This window comes from Antedon bifida, chromosome 2 (assembly GCF_963402885.1).
Source record: "Antedon bifida chromosome 2, ecAntBifi1.1, whole genome shotgun sequence".
NCBI classification, from domain to species: Eukaryota; Metazoa; Echinodermata; class Crinoidea; order Comatulida; family Antedonidae; genus Antedon; species Antedon bifida.
Window position 1 is genome coordinate 23,529,584 of NC_136227.1, and position 19,809 is coordinate 23,549,392.

The following is a 19,809-nucleotide window of genomic DNA, read 5'->3' on the forward strand; positions in this document are numbered from 1 at the left end:
GTTAAATATATCAAGAAGCGTTCATTAATCTAATAGTTCTTATTTTGTCACAGTCACCATGGCCTACTACTTGGGCCTTTGCGGTGCAGTTCTGCACCTTTTTTTAATTGTCTGCATTTTTCGATATAAAAGGTGCAAAAATAAACCTTTTATGAACTCTGCACCATTTTATGATAAAAAGGCGCAAATTAGCACCCTTTTATAGGTTTGCACCCTTTATTGCACCTTTAGTTTTAAGTGTGTAAGGTTTGTCGAGCCGGACCGTCAAACAAAGACGAAATAGTAAAATGTACGTCTCATGCCTATAAATTACGTCAATAAAATAAACTTGAAATTAAGCCCATTCGTTTCTCTGTGCATTTTAATAATTAAACGATCAACTGAAAGTACAGTAACGCTTTATTTAGACAAATAATAATATTTCTCTAATGAAAAAATATACGTAACAACACGTAACCTGTTACGTAAATACAGACAATAACAGTGTTACAGTGTGACAGATTCTATTTTTTTAAAATAATAATTATCTTGATAGGTTGGGCCAATCCTCTGGATGTACTGCAATACCAGGTCAACCCGTGGCCAGGATGGAGCAAGCTCCTATTCCATGGCCTGAATTCAAAAATCAGTTTAATATAGAAGCTACTCGATGAGCAGCGTTTCAGATATTAAGCTGAAAAGAACAGATACTACACATGATCTTAGCCAAAAGGCCGAGAAGCGATAACAATTAAACGAATCTCAACTAGTACCAACAAATGACGACTTGTTGTCGAATCAGTGTGATACATACAATGTAGCTAATGTATACATTCGACCGATGTGTTAAGCCATACCGTTGAAAATGTAAAAGTTTTTACAGAGATTATAGAATAATATAATTAATTTGTAATAACTACCAACATGTTTTTCTTAAACAAAACTGATGACGTCTAACGTTCAATGGTCGTAACACACCGTTAACGTTACAGAACACATTACGTTACGTTGTCAATTTACATAACAATACAGAGTATACATACAATGAAGTAAGTAGCGTAAGGTTTGTCGAACCGGACCGTCAAACAAAGACGAAATAGTAAAATGTACGTCTCTCTTAGCCAAAAGGCCGAGAAGCGATAACAATTAAACGAATCTCAACTAGTACCAACAAATGACGACTTGTTGTCGAATCAGTGTGATACATACAATGTAGCTAATGTATACATTCGACCGATGTGTTAAGCCATACCGTTGAAAATGTAAAAGTTTTTACAGAGATTATAGAATAATATAATTAATTTGTAATAACTGCCAACATGTTTTTTTTAAACAAAACTGATGACGTCTTACGTTCGATGGTCGTAACACACCGTTAACGTTATAGAACACATTACGTTACGTTGTCAATTTACATAACAATACAGAGAATACACACAATAAAGTAAGTAGCGTAAGGTTTGTCGAGCCGGACCGTAAAACAAAGACGATACAGTAAAATGTACGTCTCATGCCTATAAATTACGTCAATAAAATAAACTTGAAATTAAGCCCATTCGTTTCTCTGTGCATTTTAATAATTAAACGATCAACTGAAAGTACAGTAACGCTTTATTTAGACAAATAATAATATTTCTCTAATAAAAAAATATAACGTAACAACACGTAACCTATTACGTAAATACAGACAATAACAGTGTTACAGATTCTATTTTTTAAAATAACAATTATCTTGATAGGTTGGGCCAATCCTGGATGTACTGCAATACCAGGTCAACCCGTGGCCAGGATGGAGCAAGCTCCTATTCCATGGCCTGAATTCAAAAATCAGTTTAATATAGAAGCTACTCGATGAGCAGCGTTTCAGATATTAAGCTGAAAAGAACAGATACTACACATGATCTTAGCCAAAAGGCCGAGAAGCGATAACAATTAAACGAATCTCAACTAGTACCAACAAATGACGACTTGTTGTCGAATCAGTGTGATACATACAATGTAGCTAATGTATACATTCGACCGATGTGTTAAGCCATACCGTTGAAAATGTAAAACTTTTTACAGAGATTATAGAATAATATAATTAATTTGTAATAACTGCCAACATGTTTTTTTTAAAACAAAATTGATGACGTCTTACGTTCGATGGTCGTAACACACCGTTAACGTTATAGAACACATTACGTTGTCAATTTACATAACAATACAGAGAATACATACAACAAAGTAAGTAGCGTAAGGTTTGTCGAGCCGGACCGTCAAACAAAGACGAAATAGTAAAATGTACGTCTCATGCCTATAAATTACGTCAATAAAATAAACTTGAAATTAAGCCCATTCGTTTCTCTGTGCATTTTAATAATTAAACGATCAACTGAAAGTACAGTAACGCTTTATTTAGACAAATAATAATATTTCTCTAATAAAAAAATATACGTAACAACACGTAACCTGTTACGTAATACAGACAATAACAGTGTTACAGTGTGACAGATTCTATTTTTTAAAAATAATAATTATCTTGATAGGTTGGGCCAATCCTGGATGTACTGCAATACCAGGTCAACCCGTGGCCAGGATGGAGCAAGCTCCTATTCCATGGCCTGAATTCAAAAATCAGTTTAATATAGAAGCTACTCGATGAGCAGCGTTTCAGATATTAAGCTGAAAAGAACAGATACTACACATGATCTTAGCCAAAAGGCCGAGAAGCGATAACAATTAAACGAATCTCAACTAGTACCAACAAATGACGACTTGTTGTCGAATCAGTGTGATACATACAATGTAGCTAATGTATACATTCGACCGATGTGTTAAGCCATACCGTTGAAAATGTAAAAGTTTTTACAGAGATTATAGAATAATATAATTAATTTGTAATAACTACCAACATGTTTTTCTTAAACAAAACTGATGACGTCTAACGTTCAATGGTCGTAACACACCGTTAACGTTACAGAACACATTACGTTACGTTGTCAATTTACATAACAATACAGAGTATACATACAATGAAGTAAGTAGCGTAAGGTTTGTCGAACCGGACCGTCAAACAAAGACGAAATAGTAAAATGTACGTCTCATGGCTATAAATTACGTCAATAAAATAAACTTGAAATTAAGCCCATTCGTTTCTCTGTGCATTTTAATAATTAAACGATCAACTGAAAGTACAGTAACGCTTTATTTAGACAAATAATAATATTTCTCTAATAAAAAAATATAACGTAACAACACGTAACCTATTACGTAAATACAGACAATAACAGTGTTACAGATTCTATTTTTTAAAATAACAATTATCTTGATAGGTTGGGCCAATCCTGGATGTACTGCAATACCAGGTCAACCCGTGGTCAGGATGGAGCAAGCTCCTATTCCATGGCCTGAATTAAAAAATCAGTTTAATATAGAAGCTACTCGATGAGCAGCGTTTCAGATATTAAGCTGAAAAGAACAGATACTACACATGATCTTAGCCAAAAGGCCGAGAAGCGATAACAATTAAACGAATCTCAACTAGTACCAACAAATGACGACTTGTTGTCGAATCAGTGTGATACATACAATATAGCTAATGTATACATTCGACCGATGTGTTAAGCCATACCGTTGAAAATGTAAAACTTTTTACAGAGATTATAGAATAATATAATTAATTTGTAATAACTGCCAACATGTTTTTTTTAAAACAAAATTGATGACGTCTTACGTTCGATGGTCGTAACACACCGTTAACGTTATAGAACACATTACGTTGTCAATTTACATAACAATACAGAGAATACATACAATAAAGTAAGTAGCGTAAGGTTTGTCGAACCGGACCGTCAAACAAAGACGAAACAGTAAAATGTACGTCTCATGGCTATAAATTACGTCAATAAAATAAACTTGAAATTAAGCCCATTCGTTTCTCTGTGCATTTTAATAATTAAACGATCAACTGAAAGTACAGTAACGCTTTATTTAGACAAATAATAATATTTCTCTAATAAAAAAATATAACGTAACAACACGTAACCTATTACGTAAATACAGACAATAACAGTGTTACAGATTCTATTTTTTAAAATAACAATTATCTTGATAGGTTGGGCCAATCCTGGATGTACTGCAATACCAGGTCAACCCGTGGCCAGGATGGAGCAAGCTCCTATTCCATGGCCTGAATTCAAAAATCAGTTTAATATAGAAGCTACTCGATGAGTAGCGTTTCAGATATTAAGCTGAAAAGAACAGATACTACACATGATCTTAGCCAAAAGGCCGAGAAGCGATAACAATTAAACGAATCTCAACTAGTACCAACAAATGACGACTTGTTGTCGAATCAGTGTGACACATACAATGTAGCTAATGTATACATTCAACCGATGTGTTAAGCCATACCGTTGAAAATGTAAAAGTTTTACAGAGATTATAGAATAATATAAGTAATTTTTAATAACTGCCAACATGTTTTTTTTAAACAAAACTGATGACGTCTTACGTTCGATGGTCGTAACACACCGTTAACGTTATAGAACACATTACGTTACGTTGTCAATTTACATAACAATACAGAGAATACACACAATAAATTAAGTAGCGTAAGGTTTGTCGAGCCGGACCGTAAAACAAAGACGATACAGTACAGTACGTCTCATGCCTATAAATTACGTCAATAAAATAAACTTGAAATTAAGCCCATTCGTTTCTCTGTGCATTTTAACAATTAAACGATCAACTGAAAGTACAGTAACGCTTTATTCAGACAAATAATAATATTTCTCGAAAGAAAAAATATAACGTAACAACACGTAACCTGTTACGTAAATACAGACAATAACAGTGTTACACTGTGACAGATTCTATTTTTTAAAAACAATAATTATCTTGATAGGTTGGGCCAATCCTGGATGTACTGTAATACCAGGTCAACCCGTGGCCAGGATGGAGCAAGCTCCTATTCCATGGCCTGAATTCAAAAATCAGTTTAATATAGAAGCTACTCGATGAGCAGCGTTTCAGATATTAAGCTGAAAAGAACAGATACTACACATGATCTTAGCCAAAAGGCCGAGAAGCGATAACAATTAAACGAATCTCAACTAGTACCAACAAATGACGGCTTGTTGTCGAATCAGTGTGATACATACAATGTAGCTAATGTATACATTCAACCGATGTGTTAAGCCATACCGTTGAAAATGTAAAACTTTTTACAGAGATTATAGAATAATATAATTAATTTGTAATAACTGCCAACATGTTTTTTTTAAACAAAACTGATGACATCTTACGTTCCATGGTCGTAACACACCGTTAACGTTATAGAACACATTACGTTGTCAATTTGCATAACAATACAGAGAATACATACAATAAAGTAAGTAGCGTAAGGTTTGTCGACCCAGATCATAAAACAAAGACGATACAGTAAAATGTACGTCTCATGCCTATAAATTACGTCAATAAAATAAACTTGAAATTAAGCCAATTCGTTTCTCTGTGCATTTTAACAATTAAACGATCAACTGAAAGTACAGTAACGCTTTATTCAGACAAATAATAATATTTCTCTAATGAAAAAATATAACGTAACAACACGTAACCTGTTACGTAAATACAGACAATAACAGTGTTACACTGTGACAGATTCTATTTTTTAAAAACAATAATTATTATGATAGGTTGGGCCAATCCTGGATGTACTGCAATACCAGGTCAACCCGTGGCTAGGATGGAGCAAGCTCCTATTCCATGGCCTGAATTCAAAAATCAGTTTAATATAGAAGCTACTCGATGAGCAGCGTTTCAGATATTAAGCTGAAAAGAACAGATACTACACATGATCTTAGCCAAAAGGCCGAGAAGCGATAACAATTAAACGAATCTCAACTAGTACCAACAAATGACGACTTGTTGTCGAATCAGTGTGATACATACAATGTAGCTAATGTATACATTCAACCGATGTGTTAAGCCATACCGTTGAAAATGTAAAAGTTTTACAGAGATTATAGAATAATATAATTAATTTGTAATAACTGCCAACATGTTTTTTTAAACAAAACTGATGACGTCTTACGTTCGATGGTCGTAACACGCCGTTAACGTTATAGAACACATTACGTTACGTTGTCAATTTACATAACAATACAGAGAATACACACAATAAAGTAAGTAGCGTAAGGTTTGTCGAGCCGGACCGTAAAACAAAGACGATACAGTAAAATGTACGTCTCATGGCTATAAATTACGTCAATAAAATAAACTTGAAATTAAGCCCATTCGTTTCTCTGTGCATTTTAACAACTAAGCGATCAACTGAAAGTACAGTAACGCTTTATTCAGACAAATAATAATATTTCTCTAATGAAAAAATATAACGTAACAACACGTAACCTGTTACGTAAATACAGACAATAACAGTGTTACACTGTGATAGATCCCATTTTTAAAAAGCAATAATTATCTTGATAGGTTGGGCCAATCCTGGATGTACTGCAAAACCAGGTCAACCCGTGGCCAGGATGGAGCAAGCTCCTATTCCATGGCCTGAATTCAAAAATCAGTTTAATATAGAAGCTACTCGATGAGCAGCGTTTCAGATATTAAGCTGAAAAGAACAGATACTACACATGATCTTAGCCAAAAGGCCGAGAAGCGATAACAATTAAACGAATCTCAACTAGTACCAACAAATGACGACTTGTTGTCGAATCAGTGTGATACATACAATGTAGCTAATGTATACATTCGACCGATGTGTTAAGCCATACCGTTGAAAATGTAAAACTTTTTACAGAGATTATAGAATAATATAATTAATTTGTAATAACTGCCAACATGTTTTTTTTAAACAAAACTGATGACGTCTTACGTTCGATGGTCGTAACACACCGTTAACGTTATAGAACACATTACGTTGTCAATTTACATAACAATACAGAGAATACATACAATAAAGTAAGTAGCGTAAGGTTTGTCGAGCCGGACCGTCAAACAAAGACGAAATTGTAAAATGTACGTCTCATGCCTATAAATTACGTCAATAAAATAAACTTGAAATTAAGCCCATTCGTTTCTCTGTGCATTTTAATAATTAAACGATCAACTGAAAGTACAGTAACGCTTTATTCAGACAAATAAAAATATACACTGTGACAGATTCTATTTTTTAAAAACAATAATTATCTTGATAGGTTGGGCCAATCCTGGATGTACTGCAATACCAGGTCAACCCGTGGCCAGGATGGAGCAAGCTCCTATTCCATGGCCTGAATTAAAAAATCAGTTTAATATAGAAGGTACTCGATGAGTAGCGTTTCAGATATTAAGCTGAAAAGAACAGATACTACACATGATCTTAGCCAAAAGGCCGAGAAGCGATAACAATTAAACGCATCTCAACTAGTACCAACAAATGACGACTTGTTGTCGAATCAGTGTGATACATACAATGTAGCTAATGTATACATTCAACCGATGTGTTAAGCCATACCGTTGAAAATGTAAAAGTTTTACAGAGATTATAGAATAATATAACTAATTTTTAATAACTGCCAACATGTTTTTTTTAAACAAAACTGATGACGTCTTACGTTCGATGGTCGTAACACACCGTTAACGTTATAGAACACATTACGTTACGTTGTCAATTTACATAACAATACAGAGAATACACACAATAAAGTAAGTAGCGTAAGGTTTGTCGAGCCGGACCGTAAAACAAAGACGATACAGTAAAATGTACGTCTCATGCCTATAAATTACGTCAATAAAATAAACTTGAAATTAAGCCCATTCGTTTCTCTGTGCATTTTAACAATTAAACGATCAACTGAAAGTACAGTAACGCTTTATTCAGACAAATAATAATATTTCTCTAATGAAAAAATATAACGTAACAACACGTAACCTGTTACGTAAATACAGACAATAACAGTGTTACACTGTGACAGATTCTATTTTTTAAAAACAATAATTATCTTGATAGGTTGGGCCAATCCTGGATGTACTGCAATACCAGGTCAACCCGTGGCCAGGATGGAGCAAGCTCCTATTCCATGGCCTGAATTCAAAAATCAGTTTAATATAGAAGCTACTCGATGAGCAGCGTTTCAGATATTAAGCTGAAAAGAACAGATACTACACATGATCTTAGCCAAAAGGCCGAGAAGCGATAACAATTAAACGCATCTCAACTAGTACCAACAAATGACGACTTGTTGTCGAATCAGTGTGATACATACAATGTAGCTAATGTATACATTCAACCGATGTGTTAAGCCATACCGTTGAAAATGTAAAAGTTTTTACAGAGATTATAGAATAATATAATTAATTTGTAATAACTACCAACATGTTTTTCTTAAACAAAATTGATGACGTCTAACGTTCAATGGTCGTAACACACCGTTAACGTTATAGAACACATTACGTTACGTTGTCAATTTACATAACAATACAGAGAATACACACAATAAAGTAAGTAGCGTAAGGTTTGTCGAGCCGGACCGTAAAACAAAGACGATACAGTAAAATGTACGTCTCATGCCTATAAATTACGTCAATAAAATAAACTTGAAATTAAGCCCATTCGTTTCTCTGTGCATTTTAACAATTAAACGATCAACTGAAAGTACAGTAACGCTTTATTCAGACAAATAATAATATTTCTCTAATGAAAAAATATAACGAAACAACACGTAACCTGTTACGTAAATACAGACAATAACAGTGTTACACTGTGACAGATTCTATTTTTTAAAAACAATAATTATCTTGATAGGTTGGGCCAATCCTGGATGTACTGCAATACCAGGTCAACCCGTGGCCAGGATGGAGCAAGCTCCTATTCCATGGCCTGAATTCAAAAATCAGTTTAATATAGAAGCTACTCGATGAGCAGCGTTTCAGATATTAAGCTGAAAAGAACAGATACTACACATGATCTTAGCCAAAAGGCCGAGAAGCGATAACAATTAAACGAATCTCAACTAGTACCAACAAATGACGACTTGTTGTCGAATCAGTGTGATACATACAATGTAGCTAATGTATACATTCGACCGATGTGTTAAGCCATACCGTTGAAAATGTAAAAGTTTTTACAGAGATTATAGAATAATATAATTAATTTGTAATAACTACCAACATGTTTTTCTTTAACAAAATTGATGACGTCTTACGTTCGATGGTCGTAACACACCGTTAACGTTATAGAACACATTACGTTGTCAATTTACATAACAATACAGAGAATACATACAATAAAGTAAGTAGCGTAAGGTTTGTCAAGCCGGACCGTCAAACAAAGACGAAATAGTAAAATGTACGTCTCATGCCTATAAATTACGTCAATAAAATAAACTTGAAATTAAGCCCATTCGTTTCTCTGTGCATTTTAATAATTAAACGATCAACTGAAAGTACAGTAACGCTTTATTTAGACAAATAATAATATTTCTCTAATGAAAAAATATACGTAACAACACGTAACCTGTTACGTAAATACAGACAATAACAGTGTTACAGTGTGACAGATTCTATTTTTTTAAAATAATAATTATCTTGATAGGTTGGGCCAATCCTCTGGATGTACTGCAATACCAGGTCAACCCGTGGCCAGGATGGAGCAAGCTCCTATTCCATGGCCTGAATTCAAAAATCAGTTTAATATAGAAGCTACTCGATGAGCAGCGTTTCAGATATTAAGCTGAAAAGAACAGATACTACACATGATCTTAGCCAAAAGGCCGAGAAGCGATAACAATTAAACGAATCTCAACTAGTACCAACAAATGACGACTTGTTGTCGAATCAGTGTGATACATACAATGTAGCTAATGTATACATTCGACCGATGTGTTAAGCCATACCGTTGAAAATGTAAAAGTTTTTACAGAGATTATAGAATAATATAATTAATTTGTAATAACTACCAACATGTTTTTCTTAAACAAAACTGATGACGTCTAACGTTCAATGGTCGTAACACACCGTTAACGTTACAGAACACATTACGTTACGTTGTCAATTTACATAACAATACAGAGTATACATACAATGAAGTAAGTAGCGTAAGGTTTGTCGAACCGGACCGTCAAACAAAGACGAAATAGTAAAATGTACGTCTCTCTTAGCCAAAAGGCCGAGAAGCGATAACAATTAAACGAATCTCAACTAGTACCAACAAATGACGACTTGTTGTCGAATCAGTGTGATACATACAATGTAGCTAATGTATACATTCGACCGATGTGTTAAGCCATACCGTTGAAAATGTAAAAGTTTTTACAGAGATTATAGAATAATATAATTAATTTGTAATAACTGCCAACATGTTTTTTTTAAACAAAACTGATGACGTCTTACGTTCGATGGTCGTAACACACCGTTAACGTTATAGAACACATTACGTTACGTTGTCAATTTACATAACAATACAGAGAATACACACAATAAAGTAAGTAGCGTAAGGTTTGTCGAGCCGGACCGTAAAACAAAGACGATACAGTAAAATGTACGTCTCATGCCTATAAATTACGTCAATAAAATAAACTTGAAATTAAGCCCATTCGTTTCTCTGTGCATTTTAATAATTAAACGATCAACTGAAAGTACAGTAACGCTTTATTTAGACAAATAATAATATTTCTCTAATAAAAAAATATAACGTAACAACACGTAACCTATTACGTAAATACAGACAATAACAGTGTTACAGATTCTATTTTTTAAAATAACAATTATCTTGATAGGTTGGGCCAATCCTGGATGTACTGCAATACCAGGTCAACCCGTGGCCAGGATGGAGCAAGCTCCTATTCCATGGCCTGAATTCAAAAATCAGTTTAATATAGAAGCTACTCGATGAGCAGCGTTTCAGATATTAAGCTGAAAAGAACAGATACTCCTTTTTGATTTAGAGCGAACGCAAACAAGGATAAACTAATTCAGAACATAACCACTACGCGATCAACCCTAGGCAGGCTGCCCACGGCAGACCGGAATACGTGAGGGTACGATCCTCCCTGCCTATAGAACCTAACAAAACAAAACCGAGAAACATATTAGACAACTGAACTGACATAACTTACACTTTTAAAACTAGCGAATTGCCCGAAACGACAGCAACCACTCCCTGTGCACACCAAACTTTTCGAAAGGCCACTAAATTTGACTGAAAGCGCCTAAATTCAAGTTTGACACGACTTCTTATAGAATCTCTAACTCTTACTACCAAACCTTCCCCAGAGCAGATCTCGTTATGGAATAGTGCTCTGCATCTAGTCTTCCAGATCTGTAACTTGACTTCGGAAATAATGTAAACCGCAAGCCAGTACACTCTGCTATCCGGAGCATCAAACCAGAAATACAACAGGCTATCCGCATTAAAGGATATGTCCACACCTGAAAACTTGCTTAGATAATCAAGCGCCCATTGCCAAACCAGCCAAACACGACTACATTCCAACAAGCAATGCGCAATTGATTCCGAACAGTGGCACTCCGGACAACTAAACGAACGCACAACCATTCTACGGTTTCGAAGAACCTCACCCACTGGAAGACAACCATGCACCACCTTCCATCCAACCACACTACTCTCACTGAGCAGGATGCTTCCGACCAAAGCACCGAATGAAGCTGACCAGTTTCGATGACTTTTAGCTACCACCACTGAAGGGATATGCGCCAAGCTTCTCAAAAATACCTTGTAGACGCTCGCACATGTCAGGGCTTGCCATACCACTTTATGATCGGTAAGATGCCAAATATCCGAACACAAACTTCCAAGGCGCTCATAAACCGGAGGGGGATCAAAATCGTGGGGTCGATTATTCAACCAAGGAACTAACCCAATCCTATGGAGCACAGGACCCAGCCAATAAACACAGAAGAAAGTCCAACCGACTTCTGCCTGCACCAAACTAATAAAAGAAACAAAAATGCTTTTACACTTACCGACAGGGTCAACTAAGCCTAGACCACCGTCGCTCCGGGGAAGGAACAGAGTCTTCCGAGAAACCATCTCTCTTCCTTGCCAAATGAAAGAAAACATACTCCTATAAATACGCTTCACAAAAGCATCCGGTAAAGTATAGACTGGCGCAACATAAAAGAGAACGGGCAACGCAAATGTATTTAAGATTGTAATCCTCCCAAGCAGGGACAATTTTCTCTCTCTCCAAACATCGATCACTGCCTCAAATCGCTTATACACCTTTTCCCATGACCGCCGATCAGGATCGCTTCCCCCAATCTCGACTCCACAAACTCTTAGCGATTCCTCAGACCACGGGATTGACTCCACGCCACGAAGGCTCGTTAACCCTTGCCATCTCCCACACAAGATTCCTTGAGTCTTTTTTAAATTAAAACACGAATCAGACGCAACTTCAAACGCCTTTAACACGCGAAGCAAAGAAAACACTGAAAAATTAGACGTCACCACACATGTCAAATCATCAGCGTATTGAATGAATTTGCATTCTTCCCCCCGGCTACCCGGTAACTTAACACCCTGAATCAAAGTGGACTTCTGAATGTGGGAACTCAAGGCTTCCATGTACAAAACATAAAGCAAGGGAGAAAGAGGGCACCCTTGCCTCACGCCCCGCGACAACGGAAAAGGGTTAGAAATATACCCATTAACCATGACGTGACTAAAAGATTCAGCGTACAAACAACGAAACCACCGTATCACGTTTTCTTTGAAACCAAACCTTTGTAATATTTTAAACAAAAACTTCAAATTAACCTTATCAAACGCCTTCTCTTGATCAAAAGAAATGACCGCCAACGGAAAATTACAACGAGACGCGTACTCGACAATATCTCTAACCAAGATCAAGTTTGACTGCACCTTTCTACCAGGAACGGCACATGTTTGATATGGACCAACCAAACAATCCATGACCTTCGAGGTCCTTAGACACAAAACTTTGGCTAACAATTTGTAATCCACGTTAAGCAGAGTTATTGGCCTGCGATTCTTGGGATCCAGACAATCCCCCCCTTTCGGCAACAACTTGATGAGACCACCTTTTTGAGATGACGACAAATGCCCCTTCTCAAACGCCGACTTGTACACACAAACTAAATCCGGAGCGAGAACATCCCACAAGCACAAATAAAACTCTACAGGCAGACCATCCAAACCGGGGGACTTATCCTTCGCCATCCCAGCAAGGGCATTCCGTAACTCTTCCAACGAAATATCTCTCTCCAAATCTGCCAACTTGTCGCCAGGAACACGCCTGTCCACTGAATCAAGAAAAACCTCCTGATTCGCTGACAAAGGCCCTTCACCCGTTTCAAACAGTTGCCTATAAAAGTCCTCAAAAACCCTGACAATTTTCTGACTGTCCCTGACAATCTCTCCAGTTGGAGATCTAATGGAGTCGATGATCTTTTCAGTGCCTCTCCGTTTCTCCATCTTTATAAAAAACTGAGCACTTTTCTCTCCCTCCTCAAGAAATCGCACCCTCGCCCTGACACGAGCTCCCTCCAATTGACTTTGATCCAGGCCCTCTAGCTCAACTTTGATCCTTGCCATAACTTCCAAATGCTTTGGGTCTCGAGAAACAGAAAATAAATGATTTTGCTCCTCATACTCAGTCCCCAACCGCTGTCTTTCTTGATTTCTCTCTCTGCTAATTCTCGACGAATGTTCAATAATTAAGGACTTAGACCGAGTCTTAACACTATCCCACCAGTCCAGCATTGAATCGTAGCCCGGTTTGAGGGACTGCCACCCTCTGAACTTCGTAGTGAAATCCTCCACAAAACAAGGATCGGACAGCACAGACACATTGCACTTCCAAGCACCACTACCACGGCGGGTTTCCTCAGACACGTTCGCATCCAGTACCACCCAATCATGGTCCGAAAAACCACAAACGGAATGGGAAATGGACTTCAGCAAAAACGAATCAGGAGCATAAAACCGGTCCAACCTACAAGCGATACCCTTGGCCACGGATGACCACGACGTTGCCACAACACCAGGATACAGCTTCCGAAACTGATCCACAAGACCGAGCGCCGAGCAAAACTCCATTAACTCGACAGCCCCTGCACTTCCTAACCCCTGATTACCACCAACTTTATCCAAGTCAACGTCTGGGACACAATTAAAATCGCCGCCGAGCAAACAAGGCACAGCAGGCGAAACAAACTTAGGCAGGTCTTTAAAGAAAATCTTTCGACGAGCGGGATCATTAGGAGCATAAATACAACAAAGTTGAATATCTACCCCATCCACATGAACCACGCCAGATATTACCGAACCAGTAGGCTCTCGCCTGATGTTTGATAGGGATAACCCCAAACGAAGAAGGATCGCAACACCCCCACTTCTTCTAGAGCTCCCGCACCAGTATGCCCCACCAGCCCAATCTTTCGCCCATGAATCACCTTCAGAATCAGAAGCACAATGCACTTCCTGAAGGAAAACAACATCAAACTTTCCCTGTCGGCAGGCGCTGAAAACCTGTGCTCTCCTAGACGAATCTCGAAAGCCATTCACATTCAATGAAGCAAACAAAACCATTAAAAACAACAAAAAGTACACCAGTGGTCCCCTATAACTCATTTCGAAAAGGTTTGCCTCAACAACTCTCGCACTGACGTGCGAGCAACATAGGACGCGTGGAACGAAGCCAAATGGCCGACTAAATCCGCTGGCCTGGTCGCCGACTTTCTGCAAGATTTAACCGGACAGTTCACCACTGCGCTTTTCCCATGCTTCTTTGCCATATGATCTGCAAAAGAACGCCATGAGGAGAAAGCCGGTAACGAACAACCTTTCACGCAGGATAACGACATTCCTATCTCCTTCCCAAAACCGGCTTCTTTCAGCTTTTTCAGAGCCTTGGCGTTCACAACAGATGCATCTTTTGCCACTCCCAAATTCGAAGAGTCTTTGGCACTTACAACATCTGAGGAATCACTATCATCACTGTCCAAACTGTCCTCACTGTCAGTATCGAAAATACTCCCAACCTTAGGCAGTAAGGGAACACTATCGCCCCAGCTGGAGAACTCCTCCTGCTCTCCCCCCAACGTGTCTTCTTCATTTGTCTCCACATCACTACCTCCAACACTAATAGAGCTTTGGAGGGGGCCTAAATCCTTCTCCGACGTACTCACTAGTATCGAGCCTGATGCAACCACTTCCCTACTCTCTACCTCCAACTCCTCCTCAACATCCGTCACATTACCTGCCTCGTCCACCACAACAAGCTCCTCTTCTCCACTTGAAGTTAGTCCGTCCTCTTCAATAATCGGCTGACTGCCACCACGAGCTTTAGCGCTAAAAGAAACAGGACACCTCCTAGCCACATGACCCGCTTCAGTGCAAATCGAACAGACTACCTTGTTCTTGCATTCGAAGGACAGATGACCAAGAAGAAAACAATTAGAACACTTCTTTTCCGAGCAGTCTCGGACCAGATGACCAACGATCCCACACCTCAGGCACGTTTTAGGCTGTCCATAATAACGCACCCAACAGTACCTTGATCCGATGCGAATCTGTGACGGGATGTCACGAGTCAACTCCATCCTATACTGGCGATTTCCATTTAAAATCGTAGGCTGATCACTATAAAACAGCCGTCTCGATTCCGTGACTTCGCCATATCGGGATAACATGTGTTTAACCACACCATCATCCACCTCACATTCGACAAACAAGATTGTCACAACGACCCGATTGTCGTAAAACTTTAACACTGGCCTGTTTGGTAAGTCGGCTAGGGCGGCAGCCGCCCGTCTAGCTGTAGAAGCGGTCTTCCATGTCACATCAAATGAACCATTCGACAATCTTTGCACAGCAGCCACCTCTTCCAAGTTGAGTTTAGCCAACTTCAGATCATCGAAAACTCTTTTCACAACAACAGCCTTATCTCCGTAGTCGAGATTGACCGACGAGGGCCTCCGCATTTTAAGGAGGAACTCTCAGTCAGAAATAAAACGAGAAACTCTTACTTCGTAATATATGAAATGTTTGTCCACGCTGACGTCAAAAAATGCCGGAAACAGGAGACACAATGTCCACTTTAACTCAGCAAAACCGCTTAAAGATACTACACATGATCTTAGCCAAAAGGCCGAGAAGCGATAACAATTAAACGAATCTCAACTAGTACCAACAAATGACGACTTGTTGTCGAATCAGTGTGATACATACAATGTAGCTAATGTATACATTCGACCGATGTGTTAAGCCATACCGTTGAAAATGTAAAACTTTTTACAGAGATTATAGAATAATATAATTAATTTGTAATAACTGCCAACATGTTTTTTTTAAAACAAAATTGATGACGTCTTACGTTCGATGGTCGTAACACACCGTTAACGTTATAGAACACATTACGTTGTCAATTTACATAACAATACAGAGAATACATACAACAAAGTAAGTAGCGTAAGGTTTGTCGAGCCGGACCGTCAAACAAAGACGAAATAGTAAAATGTACGTCTCATGCCTATAAATTACGTCAATAAAATAAACTTGAAATTAAGCCCATTCGTTTCTCTGTGCATTTTAATAATTAAACGATCAACTGAAAGTACAGTAACGCTTTATTTAGACAAATAATAATATTTCTCTAATAAAAAAATATACGTAACAACACGTAACCTGTTACGTAATACAGACAATAACAGTGTTACAGTGTGACAGATTCTATTTTTTAAAAATAATAATTATCTTGATAGGTTGGGCCAATCCTGGATGTACTGCAATACCAGGTCAACCCGTGGCCAGGATGGAGCAAGCTCCTATTCCATGGCCTGAATTCAAAAATCAGTTTAATATAGAAGCTACTCGATGAGCAGCGTTTCAGATATTAAGCTGAAAAGAACAGATACTACACATGATCTTAGCCAAAAGGCCGAGAAGCGATAACAATTAAACGAATCTCAACTAGTACCAACAAATGACGACTTGTTGTCGAATCAGTGTGATACATACAATGTAGCTAATGTATACATTCGACCGATGTGTTAAGCCATACCGTTGAAAATGTAAAAGTTTTTACAGAGATTATAGAATAATATAATTAATTTGTAATAACTACCAACATGTTTTTCTTAAACAAAACTGATGACGTCTAACGTTCAATGGTCGTAACACACCGTTAACGTTACAGAACACATTACGTTACGTTGTCAATTTACATAACAATACAGAGTATACATACAATGAAGTAAGTAGCGTAAGGTTTGTCGAACCGGACCGTCAAACAAAGACGAAATAGTAAAATGTACGTCTCATGGCTATAAATTACGTCAATAAAATAAACTTGAAATTAAGCCCATTCGTTTCTCTGTGCATTTTAATAATTAAACGATCAACTGAAAGTACAGTAACGCTTTATTTAGACAAATAATAATATTTCTCTAATAAAAAAATATAACGTAACAACACGTAACCTATTACGTAAATACAGACAATAACAGTGTTACAGATTCTATTTTTTAAAATAACAATTATCTTGATAGGTTGGGCCAATCCTGGATGTACTGCAATACCAGGTCAACCCGTGGTCAGGATGGAGCAAGCTCCTATTCCATGGCCTGAATTAAAAAATCAGTTTAATATAGAAGCTACTCGATGAGCAGCGTTTCAGATATTAAGCTGAAAAGAACAGATACTACACATGATCTTAGCCAAAAGGCCGAGAAGCGATAACAATTAAACGAATCTCAACTAGTACCAACAAATGACGACTTGTTGTCGAATCAGTGTGATACATACAATATAGCTAATGTATACATTCGACCGATGTGTTAAGCCATACCGTTGAAAATGTAAAACTTTTTACAGAGATTATAGAATAATATAATTAATTTGTAATAACTGCCAACATGTTTTTTTTAAAACAAAATTGATGACGTCTTACGTTCGATGGTCGTAACACACCGTTAACGTTATAGAACACATTACGTTGTCAATTTACATAACAATACAGAGAATACATACAATAAAGTAAGTAGCGTAAGGTTTGTCGAACCGGACCGTCAAACAAAGACGAAACAGTAAAATGTACGTCTCATGGCTATAAATTACGTCAATAAAATAAACTTGAAATTAAGCCCATTCGTTTCTCTGTGCATTTTAATAATTAAACGATCAACTGAAAGTACAGTAACGCTTTATTTAGACAAATAATAATAATATTTCTCTAATAAAAAAATATAACGTAACAACACGTAACCTATTACGTAAATACAGACAATAACAGTGTTACAGATTCTATTTTTTAAAATAACAATTATCTTGATAGGTTGGGCCAATCCTGGATGTACTGCAATACCAGGTCAACCCGTGGCCAGGATGGAGCAAGCTCCTATTCCATGGCCTGAATTCAAAAATCAGTTTAATATAGAAGCTACTCGATGAGTAGCGTTTCAGATATTAAGCTGAAAAGAACAGATACTACACATGATCTTAGCCAAAAGGCCGAGAAGCGATAACAATTAAACGAATCTCAACTAGTACCAACAAATGACGACTTGTTGTCGAATCAGTGTGACACATACAATGTAGCTAATGTATACATTCAACCGATGTGTTAAGCCATACCGTTGAAAATGTAAAAGTTTTACAGAGATTATAGAATAATATAAGTAATTTTTAATAACTGCCAACATGTTTTTTTTAAACAAAACTGATGACGTCTTACGTTCGATGGTCGTAACACACCGTTAACGTTATAGAACACATTACGTTACGTTGTCAATTTACATAACAATACAGAGAATACACACAATAAATTAAGTAGCGTAAGGTTTGTCGAGCCGGACCGTAAAACAAAGACGATACAGTACAGTACGTCTCATGCCTATAAATTACGTCAATAAAATAAACTTGAAATTAAGCCCATTCGTTTCTCTGTGCATTTTAACAATTAAACGATCAACTGAAAGTACAGTAACGCTTTATTCAGACAAATAATAATATTTCTCGAAAGAAAAAATATAACGTAACAACACGTAACCTGTTACGTAAATACAGACAATAACAGTGTTACACTGTGACAGATTCTATTTTTTAAAAACAATAATTATCTTGATAGGTTGGGCCAATCCTGGATGTACTGTAATACCAGGTCAACCCGTGGCCAGGATGGAGCAAGCTCCTATTCCATGGCCTGAATTCAAAAATCAGTTTAATATAGAAGCTACTCGATGAGCAGCGTTTCAGATATTAAGCTGAAAAGAACAGATACTCCTTTTTGATTTAGAGCGAACGCAAACAAGGATAAACTAATTCAGAACATAACCACTACGCGATCAACCCTAGGCAGGCTGCCCACGGCAGACCGGAATACGTGAGGGTACGATCCTCCCTGCCTATAGAACCTAACAAAACAAAACCGAGAAACATATTAGACAACTGAACTGACATAACTTACACTTTTAAAACTAGCGAATTGCCCGAAACGACAGCAACCACTCCCTGTGCACACCAAACTTTTCGAAAGGCCACTAAATTTGACTGAAAGCGCCTAAATTCAAGTTTGACACGACTTCTTATAGAATCTCTAACTCTTACTACCAAACCTTCCCCAGAGCAGATCTCGTTATGGAATAGTGCTCTGCATCTAGTCTTCCAGATCTGTAACTTGACTTCGGAAATAATGTAAACCGCAAGCCAGTACACTCTGCTATCCGGAGCATCAAACCAGAAATACAACAGGCTATCCGCATTAAAGGATATGTCCACACCTGAAAACTTGCTTAGATAATCAAGCGCCCATTGCCAAACCAGCCAAACACGACTACATTCCAACAAGCAATGCGCAATTGATTCCGAAC

General features: G+C 37.4%; 17 non-coding genes and 1 pseudogene across 17 annotated transcripts; all 18 read right to left on the reverse strand.

The window, feature by feature from the left end:
* Positions 1-531: 531 nt before the first annotated feature.
* Positions 532-725, reverse strand: LOC144836398 (U2 spliceosomal RNA). Its single transcript, XR_013611244.1, has one exon. It is a non-coding gene; the product is annotated as a U2 spliceosomal RNA (small nuclear RNA).
* A 989-nt stretch (positions 726-1,714) lies between these two features.
* Positions 1,715-1,906, reverse strand: LOC144836341 (U2 spliceosomal RNA). Its single transcript, XR_013611195.1, has one exon. It is a non-coding gene; the product is annotated as a U2 spliceosomal RNA (small nuclear RNA).
* A 597-nt stretch (positions 1,907-2,503) lies between these two features.
* On the reverse strand, positions 2,504-2,695 carry LOC144836342 (U2 spliceosomal RNA). The gene has a single exon (XR_013611196.1). It is a non-coding gene; the product is annotated as a U2 spliceosomal RNA (small nuclear RNA).
* Positions 2,696-3,289: 594 nt separating this feature from the next.
* On the reverse strand, positions 3,290-3,481 carry LOC144836389 (U2 spliceosomal RNA). Its single transcript, XR_013611236.1, has one exon. It is a non-coding gene; the product is annotated as a U2 spliceosomal RNA (small nuclear RNA).
* Positions 3,482-4,071: 590 nt separating this feature from the next.
* Positions 4,072-4,263, reverse strand: LOC144836538 (U2 spliceosomal RNA). Its single transcript, XR_013611362.1, has one exon. It is a non-coding gene; the product is annotated as a U2 spliceosomal RNA (small nuclear RNA).
* A 600-nt stretch (positions 4,264-4,863) lies between these two features.
* Positions 4,864-5,055, reverse strand: LOC144836366 (U2 spliceosomal RNA). Its single transcript, XR_013611217.1, has one exon. It is a non-coding gene; the product is annotated as a U2 spliceosomal RNA (small nuclear RNA).
* A 598-nt stretch (positions 5,056-5,653) lies between these two features.
* On the reverse strand, positions 5,654-5,845 carry LOC144836381 (U2 spliceosomal RNA). Its single transcript, XR_013611229.1, has one exon. It is a non-coding gene; the product is annotated as a U2 spliceosomal RNA (small nuclear RNA).
* A 601-nt stretch (positions 5,846-6,446) lies between these two features.
* On the reverse strand, positions 6,447-6,638 carry LOC144836358 (U2 spliceosomal RNA). Its single transcript, XR_013611209.1, has one exon. It is a non-coding gene; the product is annotated as a U2 spliceosomal RNA (small nuclear RNA).
* A 530-nt stretch (positions 6,639-7,168) lies between these two features.
* LOC144836393 (U2 spliceosomal RNA) lies at positions 7,169-7,360 on the reverse strand. Its single transcript, XR_013611239.1, has one exon. It is a non-coding gene; the product is annotated as a U2 spliceosomal RNA (small nuclear RNA).
* Positions 7,361-7,962: 602 nt separating this feature from the next.
* LOC144836343 (U2 spliceosomal RNA) lies at positions 7,963-8,154 on the reverse strand. Its single transcript, XR_013611197.1, has one exon. It is a non-coding gene; the product is annotated as a U2 spliceosomal RNA (small nuclear RNA).
* A 603-nt stretch (positions 8,155-8,757) lies between these two features.
* LOC144836345 (U2 spliceosomal RNA) lies at positions 8,758-8,949 on the reverse strand. The gene has a single exon (XR_013611198.1). It is a non-coding gene; the product is annotated as a U2 spliceosomal RNA (small nuclear RNA).
* A 597-nt stretch (positions 8,950-9,546) lies between these two features.
* Positions 9,547-9,740, reverse strand: LOC144836399 (U2 spliceosomal RNA). The gene has a single exon (XR_013611245.1). It is a non-coding gene; the product is annotated as a U2 spliceosomal RNA (small nuclear RNA).
* Positions 9,741-10,729: 989 nt separating this feature from the next.
* LOC144836405 (U2 spliceosomal RNA) lies at positions 10,730-10,920 on the reverse strand. The gene has a single exon (XR_013611251.1). It is a non-coding gene; the product is annotated as a U2 spliceosomal RNA (small nuclear RNA).
* Positions 10,921-15,982: 5,062 nt separating this feature from the next.
* On the reverse strand, positions 15,983-16,103 carry LOC144836424 (U2 spliceosomal RNA; annotated as a pseudogene).
* A 597-nt stretch (positions 16,104-16,700) lies between these two features.
* Positions 16,701-16,892, reverse strand: LOC144836346 (U2 spliceosomal RNA). Its single transcript, XR_013611199.1, has one exon. It is a non-coding gene; the product is annotated as a U2 spliceosomal RNA (small nuclear RNA).
* A 594-nt stretch (positions 16,893-17,486) lies between these two features.
* On the reverse strand, positions 17,487-17,678 carry LOC144836390 (U2 spliceosomal RNA). Its single transcript, XR_013611237.1, has one exon. It is a non-coding gene; the product is annotated as a U2 spliceosomal RNA (small nuclear RNA).
* A 593-nt stretch (positions 17,679-18,271) lies between these two features.
* Positions 18,272-18,463, reverse strand: LOC144836539 (U2 spliceosomal RNA). Its single transcript, XR_013611363.1, has one exon. It is a non-coding gene; the product is annotated as a U2 spliceosomal RNA (small nuclear RNA).
* A 600-nt stretch (positions 18,464-19,063) lies between these two features.
* Positions 19,064-19,254, reverse strand: LOC144836407 (U2 spliceosomal RNA). Its single transcript, XR_013611253.1, has one exon. It is a non-coding gene; the product is annotated as a U2 spliceosomal RNA (small nuclear RNA).
* Positions 19,255-19,809: the final 555 nt, after the last annotated feature.